The 8,509-nt window shown below is 32.3% G+C and overlaps 2 long non-coding RNA genes across 3 annotated transcripts; both read left to right on the top strand.

Moving 5' to 3' along the window:
* Nucleotides 1–1,012: 1,012 nt before the first annotated feature.
* On the top strand, nt 1,013–2,178 carry LOC131599632 (uncharacterized). Its single transcript, XR_009282866.1, has 2 exons — nt 1,013–1,394; nt 2,098–2,178. It is a non-coding gene; the product is annotated as an uncharacterized LOC131599632 (long non-coding RNA).
* Nucleotides 2,179–3,114: 936 nt separating this feature from the next.
* LOC131599631 (uncharacterized) lies at nt 3,115–8,200 on the top strand. Of its 2 annotated transcripts, XR_009282865.1 has the most exons (5): nt 3,115–3,270; nt 3,635–3,710; nt 3,839–3,954; nt 4,113–4,232; nt 6,066–8,200. It is a non-coding gene; the product is annotated as an uncharacterized LOC131599631 (long non-coding RNA). The 2 variants fall into 2 exon arrangements; XR_009282864.1 differs by having other exon boundaries at nt 3,839–4,232.
* The last annotated feature ends 309 nt before the right edge of the window (nt 8,201–8,509 follow it).

Genomic DNA, 8,509 nt, shown 5'->3' with positions numbered 1-8,509 from the left:
ACTGCATTTTCTACAAAATTATTAAATGGGTTTATTAAGAACTACATTTCCATATACACAATGATTTTACTTAACAAAATAGGGTAGATCCAGAAGTACATATCTAGAATAATCTCTAAGACATGATTGAATTTCTAAGGTCCATATTAATCTAATACTTGTATAAATATAGGTGCCCCTCATATTTTTAGCACAAACACACACATAATGTCTCAATACTCATATCTCACTTTTGTCTACTTCAACGACAAGAAACCCCCTCTTTAATTTACGTTCAAAGAGATCATTCATCTTGTCAATCTAAAATTCATACAAGACTATCTATACCTAGACAATCAAAGAGTTATGAAGCTCTATTATCGACTACAAGAAAAATGCATTTTAGCATCAAATATTTAGCGTCGGCCCCGACTCCGACGCTATTGTGTCGATGTTATGTCAGTGTAAGCAGACACTAATTGGGAAATTTATCAAGTTTTTTCACTTTCACTTTAGTGTCGGCCTAAGCCGATGCTAACACACAAAACAAACAAGAATATATTCTGTTTATTTATTTTTTTTAATCGTGAACAGTCATAGCGTCACATATAGCCGACGCTAGAACACTCAAATTTCCAAATAATATTAGTTTTAATTTTTTTTATTAGTAAATAGTTTAGCGTCTGTCCTGGGCCGACGCTAGATTATTTGATAGAATTTATTTTGGAGCCCAAAAAATATTTCATTTCCCTCTTTTTTTTATAAAAATTGTATCTCCCTCTTATTTTTTTGGTAAAAGGGTACCGTCGGTTATGGCTGACGCTAAATTAGGTGCGAAAAATTTGGTAAATCCCTCCAATATTTCGTTTGCCTCCTTTTTGTTTATTTTTACTAAATTAATCTAAAATTAAATTATATAATCTAATAATACTAAATTTATAAACTAAAAATAAATAACATTAAAACGAAAAAATAAAATGAGAAAAGAACCCATTCAGTAGTCTGTTTCATCTCTTCAGCGTTCCTTTCTCACCTACTCATCTCTTCAGCGAAGAACCCTAGCTCATCGAAACACAGAAACCTAGCGTTCGTTTCATCTTCATCTTCAGCGAAAAGAACGCTAGCATTGCCGGAAACATGTTTTCATCTCTTCAGCGCTCGTTTCATCTTCATCTTCAGCCAAAAGAACCCTAGCGTTTCCAGAAACAGGTTTTTCTTTCCGTTTATCATTATCTGTTGTTTCATTCTTTCCGTTCATCTTCATCATCAGTTTTATTTCCACTTTCATTCAGATTGTCCGTTGCTATTTGATTCAGATTTCTTCTCACTCTCAACAGAATCGGATTTTTTTTCACTCTCAACAGAATCGTACTTCTTCTCACTCTCATCAGAATCAGACTTCTTACTCTCAATAGGTTTGTTATTACTCTCATCCGAATCAGAAGGCAAGATTATTTCTTAACAATTACCTGTTTTCAACTTTAAGTACTGAGTTGCATATTGAGTTTTCCTGCTTATTATCTTATTTTGCATAACAGTTTCCCTCGTATAAAGATTTCTCCCTCATAAATGTGACTCAAATGAGAACATTGCTAAAATCAAGTCTTAAAAATAAATATAATATAGTTCTTGCTTAACCTTACTTAAACATATGAGAGCAATTGTGTAAAGTGATTTTGATGGAAGAGTTAGGTCTAGTGAACATACTTTGACACAACATAAAACATAACCTTCAAGAAAAAAGATCAAGAACTAAAGTGAATGAGGATACTATTTGAAAAGGAACTTAAAGTCATGAAAAAGAGAAAATCTTACCATGAGAAACAAAAAAATTACCTGAGTTATCAGAAACACTATAAACTACGCTATTTCACATACTGAGTTATCAGAAACAACTACCTGTTTTCATCTCTCTTTTGCCTTCGATGTTGTTAAAATCGTTAATCTTTGGTTGCAGATTGATTGTAAGAAATGGATTTCAAACCTTTCACATTTTTGCCCCCTAAACAAGATTGAAGAAAATAGCAATTTGTTTAAATTATGGTTGCTAGATGGTTCTTTAACTATTTTCTTTTTCATCACTGTATCTTAGCGTATTTATTCAATAAATCGTTTCAGGTTCAAAGCAGGAAATCGAATAGTTCAAAGAATACAAATAGAAGAGCTTAAAGAAGAAAATCGCTTTAGGTTCGATTGACATACTCATACTCTTCCGTTTACAAGTTCAATTGACAGTATGATCATTTCAAACTCTCTTCGGGTACGGTTGACATACTCATACTATTATCACACTCTTTTATTTCCAGGTTCGATTGACAAAGAAATTGGCTCTAACTCAACTCGTCGGAGTTGCACGTCGACACTGCAATTTATAAAATAGGTATGAATAGAATAGTTTTTACACAACAATTTATGGGAAATCACAATGTTACACTAGTAGATGTTCTGGTATTTCTTTTTTGGCTTCCAGCCATAGAGAGTCGGCCCCGACACCGACATAAAGTCGACACTAAACTGCTGTAGCGTCGGCATTTTGTATGTTGGCGAGGGCTTCTGGCCGACACTAAAACGTTGCTTTCTTGTAGTGATCATTCACCCTAAATTGAAAACAAAGGGACTATACAATTCATCAAGTTTGAGTTGAAGACGGATGATGATTCAACTATTATGTGGAGTACATTTCACTGTTACGAAACAAAAGGTTTGATCGAGGTGGGTGCAAAAATTGCAAGATCGACCGAAAATATTTTAAAGATGTTGAAATGTCCTACGTGATAATGAAATGTATTGTTAGATTTACGTTAACAATTTATATATATGTAATTTTACATTTTTAATGTATGTCATAACAATAACAATGCTTTGTGTAAATTTATGTTACATTTTCTGCATTTTTTTCTTCTGCTTCTGATTTCAACTATCTACCTAAGCTTGAAACATGATATTGATCTCCCTTATTTACCCTTGCTCACAAAAAAAATTGCACTAAATTATGCCCTTTTGTGTAATTGACTAAATGCAATAGTATTAACCAATCAAATAAAGTAATTCTTCCAGGTGGCACAATATTGTATGTCAAATTCAAAATAACACTTTATTCACTTGGGTTCTCCTTTTACCCAGGTAAACCAAATGCTCAAGCCAACACACTTGTGCCAAAAACTCTCATATCTCATCTCTCTCGCGACAGAAACTTCTTATCATCTCTCCTACGTTTTCTTTTCCAATCAAGATTCACCATTTTTCGTCGACGGTTTCTTCCATCATCAAATGCCTTCCACTGTGTTACAGGTAAGTGTTGCTTGAAATGGTTTGTTTTTTTTTTTTTTTCCATTTTTTCTTCATGTTCTTCATGTTTATTCTCAATGTTTTTCATTTCAATAAGTTTCTTTATTGATGTGTACTTATGTGTATAGAATAAACTGCATTACCCTTGAAAATCATGTTCATTTTTTGTTTTCAGTAAGCTGCTTTCAATAAGTTTCTTTCACTGTTACTTATGTGTATTCTCAGTGTTTTTTCGTTTTCATCTATTATGGATTCTTTTGTATTGAGAAGTTTCTCTAACTGAATGCTTCATGTTCATGTTCATTTTTTTTAGATTTCTTCATCTTCTTGATGCGAAGATGTTGCTTACTCAGTTGTCTTTTTTCAGATCCAGTTCTTTTGGTGTCAAGATGTTCATGTTCATTTCTTTCTTCCAGATCCAGTTTATTCCCTTTTCATATGAGGTATGATTTATGTTAATTTTTGTTTTAGATAACTTTGGTTCTGGTTATTGTTGTGCTTTTTATGCTTTAGCATACCCGGTAAGCTGATGATGATGGTGTCCAAGACTGTAACGATGTTTTATGCGCAGATCCGACGACATCATAAAAGACAGTTTTAGGCTGGTGGCATTAAAATCACAGGTTTTTTATGGGTTACACCGTTATAAATCACCTGCTAAGCCTATTCGTTAGGGTTATGTGATCAGTAAGCATGCCAATCTGAATTGATTTTATTTTCACATTCAAATCACGATTTTTTTACTATTTAATCGGTCCTTTTAAAATGTTAAATATTGAGATTTGTTATATCCATGGTTATATATTATTAGACATTGATATGTGGTTCTATCAATTTTTGTAAAGCTGGTTCCAGTCGTGATATTTAAGAAATGATGGTGTCTATAAGATTTGCAATGGATAAAAGCTGGATTAGTTAGTTTTGACGGTCCTACACATAGTGAGTACAAAGGAATTCCTCTTGAGGTAAAGTTAGGATTTCATTGCATAAACTTTGTCCATAATTTTTCATATTGAATTGTTTTAGTAATTATCAACATATTCTCATAAACTAAACCAATACACCAATATATATACTCTGGAAAATTTGTTCACATATTCTCATAAACTAAACCAATACACCAATATATATACTCTGTAAATTTTGTTCAAATTTGTTAAATAAGCAACGTAAGTTACTCTTGCAATGGATATAGCAACATTAGGGGCCAGTTTGTTTTAGCTTTAAAAAAATGGATTTTTTCTTTGTATTTTTGAAAATAGATTTTCTAAAACTGTTTTTCAAAATATTACAAGTTTTTTTATATTCACTTTTTCTAAAATGAAACACTTAATTTGACATCTTATAACATAAACATACATAATTGAAGACCAAAACTTACTCAAAATCATAATTTTTCAAAAAGTTGTATTTCAAATATGATTTTTATGAAAATCTATTTGAAATAGCTTCAAAATTAAGGGATTTTTTGAAATTTTGATATCCAAATTTTTTTCCCATAAATAGATGAAATACCTAAAATCACATTTTAAGAATAACTATTCAAACAAAATTTTCATTTGAAACTTTTATAAAAAGTTTATTTGTAAAAAAAAATTTCACAAAATTTGATAACACTATAAAAATCATTTTTAAAAAAAGCCAAAACAAACGGGCCCTAAGTAATCTATCATTCTCATCAACTGGACAAGTACCCCAATATATATATATATATATATATATATATATATATATATATATATATATATATATATATATATATATATATATATATATATATATATATATATATATATATATATATATATATATATATATATATATATATATATTCTTTAGAAATATGTTCATCAACTGCCAATTCAATATTGTTGTTGGACATATGAGTCTGATGTCGTGTAAAGAAATTGTTTGATTGATATTTTGCTTGTTTATTTATTAACTTCTCAACCTAACTATCTTATGTGACTTAATTTTTTTGTCACCATTCTGTCACTATTCTTCAATTTAACTTGGTTACAACGATAACCAAAAACAATAAAATATGGTACAAAAATTTTTATTTTATTGCTTTGCAGGTTCTATACAACCTTTTATTAACCTTCCTTTTTTACATTTTGGATATAGCATTACCTTAAAATACTTTTATGGATACCTATATTCATACTTGTATACTACTTTACCTTAACATTTTGAAACACTCTAATTCGTATTTTATCCTTTGCAGTATTAGTGCGTGAGGTACTTTTAGTGAGGAGAGAAAATGAGAGTAATAAGGAAATAAGGATTATATTATTGAATTGAATTGTACGAATACTGATACAGACTATGATTATTTATAGACAACCCTGATTGGGCTTGGGCTTACACAACTTAGATTATATTTGATATTATTAGATTATATTATATTTGATATTAAGGGACGACTCAAGTGAGAACACTTGGTTATTATGAGAAATGAGAACAATGAATCACGACCATTAAATTTTGATTTTGTTGATTTTAATGGACTGGATTGGTTTCTCTTTCTATGATCTTAGTATTTATTTTAAATCAACATAGAAAGAGAAACCAATCCAGTCCATTAAAATCAACAAAATCAAAATTTAATGGTCGTGATTCATTGTTCTCATTTCTCATAAAAACCAAGTGTTCTCACTTGAGTTGTCCCCTTTGATATTATATCAATAATATATCAATCCCAATAATATCTTAACATACCCCTTATAAACCAAGTTGTCAAACATACTTTAAAAATAGTCAATCTGAACTATTTCTAATTTCTTTCTCAAATGTAGGAATCTCTTGATTTTCAATCCTTTGGTGAAAATTTCGGCCAACTATGCTTCACTTGAGCAATGCCTAACTTCAAGTTCAACTCGATTTACCTTTTCCCTCAAGAAGTGAAATTTGGCTTCGATATGCTTACTCCTTCCATGCAGAACTGGATTCTTCGCCATATTTATGGCAGACTTGTTGTCGATTTGCAAGACAAGAGGTTTCTTCACTTCGACCTCCATTTGTTCAAGTACCGATCTAATCCAGATTGCTTGACACGCAGCATGTGATTATTTTATGTATTCAGCTTCACATGATAATAATGTCACCACATGTTGTTTCTTCGAACACCATGAAATTGAGGCACCAAATACTTGAAAGAAATAGCCAGTTATACTTCTTCGATCTTCCTTATCTCTGCACCAATCAGCATCTGAAAAACAAGTATTTGTTGCTTCTTTGCTTTTAGAGTCTTGTCGAAATAGAATTCCATAGTCTATAGAACCTTTTAAGTATCTTAGAATTTTTTTGACAACCTTTATGTGTGACACTCTATATTCACTCTCGTAATGTTTGTCTTAAAGTCCATGTCTTGCGTATTATTTATAATTGTGGCATAAATTGTAGAATGTTGCGTGATGGATTAAAGATTTTGTTCGTTGTGTTTTCTAATCCTTAAAATTGTGAGTTTCCTGCTTTCTAACAATGGTAGAATGTGTTTGATGCTCTTTCAATGCTTGAACTGTAATTATGTAGCTCCTCTATTTGTTGGTGAAAATCCAAAATTGTGTTTTGAGCTCCGTAGAACTACAGGTATGTTGTGTTAGAACAAGATTTGTTCCGATCAATATTCTTAGTTTTGATGATAACAAGGATATAAATTTTGTGTGAGATAATGTGGTACTCTAATACATTGCAATTTCCCTTTCAGGAAATATATAAAGAGTATGCACAAATCAGCGCTCAGAAGCTTTGTCTCAAAAGGTTCAGCATGCAACATCAGAACATGGTCTGGCAAGACATCAGAAGATGGTCAAGGCAGAATCAGAACATGGGTCTATGGAAGCATCAGAAGAACTTGAGATCAGAAGCAGAAGCACTGAAGTTCTCATGGTATCACGCTCAGAAGCACTTCAAGGTCAGAAGACGAGAAGATGCTATGCACCAAGCTGTTTGACTCTGATGATATTCAAATATTATATACACAAACATCAGATCAGAAGAAAGTACACGTGGCAGGCTACGCTGACTGACAAAAGGAACGTTGAAAGCTATTAAAGGCAACGTCAGTAGACACAGCGTGAACAAGGCTCGAGGTAGTTGACAAAAGCGTGAAACATTAAATGCAATGCTGTACGGAATACGCAAAGCATTAAATGCGCCCAACGGTCATTTTCTCAAAGTGCCTATATATATGAAGTTCTGATGAGAAGCAAGGTAACCAATTTCTGGACGATTTGCTAACAATTAACTTGCTGAAAAGCTGTTCAAACTCAAAGCTCAGAAACTTCATCTTCATCAAAGCTCACTACATTGCTGTTGTAATATATTAGTGAGATTAAGCTTAAACGTTAAGAGAAATATCACTGTTGTGATTATAGCTTTTCAGAAGCATTTGTAATACTCTTAGATTTAATTACATTAATTTGTAAGCAACTAGAGTGATCAAGTGTTGATCAGGATACTCTAGGAAGTCTTAGCTTGTGTCTAAGCAGTTGTAATTAGAGTGATCACGTGGTGGTCAGGATACTCTAAGAAAGTCTTAGCTTGTGTCTAAGCATTTGTTCCTAGAGTGATCAGGTTGTGATCAGGATACTCTAGAAGACTTAGTCGCGGACTAAGTGGAAAACCATTGTAATCTGTTGCGATTAGTGGATTAAATCCTCATGTGAGGTAAATCACTCCGTGGGGGTGGACTGGAGTAGTTTAGTTAACAACGAACCAGGATAAAAATAACTGTGCATATTATTTTTATCGTTCAAGTTTTTAGACTACACTTATTCAAACCCCCCTGTAGCGGGGAAAATCTGATATCGAAGCCATAAGATTGACTCGAATCAATATTTCAGTGAAAGTCGCCACGCGCTTTATTGTTTCCAAAGGAAAAGGGAAAAGAACGAATAAAACCCAAAGTTTGTTTTTAAAACAAAAAGAAGAGATCTTAGGTACGGGTGTTGTTTATACAAGGGGAAGGTTTTAAGCACCCCTCATATCTGTGGTATTCCACAGGAACCTTTTTGAAAATCTGTGTCGTGTGTGCTAAAAAAAAGGGTTTGTTTTATTTTTTAAATAAGCTCGGCAAGACATTAAGCCTTGGGCCTACATACCTCCTCGGTGCAATGGAGAAGTCAGAGCTAATGTAGTTCCGCTTTTGGGAAAACGTTTTTAAAACGAATAAACACTTTATCGTCGTTGGAGAGAAATACTCAGCCATTGATCTTGAGCATGAGAACAAACGAGTTCT

The sequence above is a fragment of the Vicia villosa genome, linkage group LG4 (genome assembly GCF_029867415.1).
Source record: "Vicia villosa cultivar HV-30 ecotype Madison, WI linkage group LG4, Vvil1.0, whole genome shotgun sequence".
NCBI classification, from domain to species: Eukaryota; Viridiplantae; Streptophyta; class Magnoliopsida; order Fabales; family Fabaceae; genus Vicia; species Vicia villosa.
Note: the sequence above shows the minus strand (reverse complement) of the source record. Positions and strands in the feature narration are given on the sequence as shown.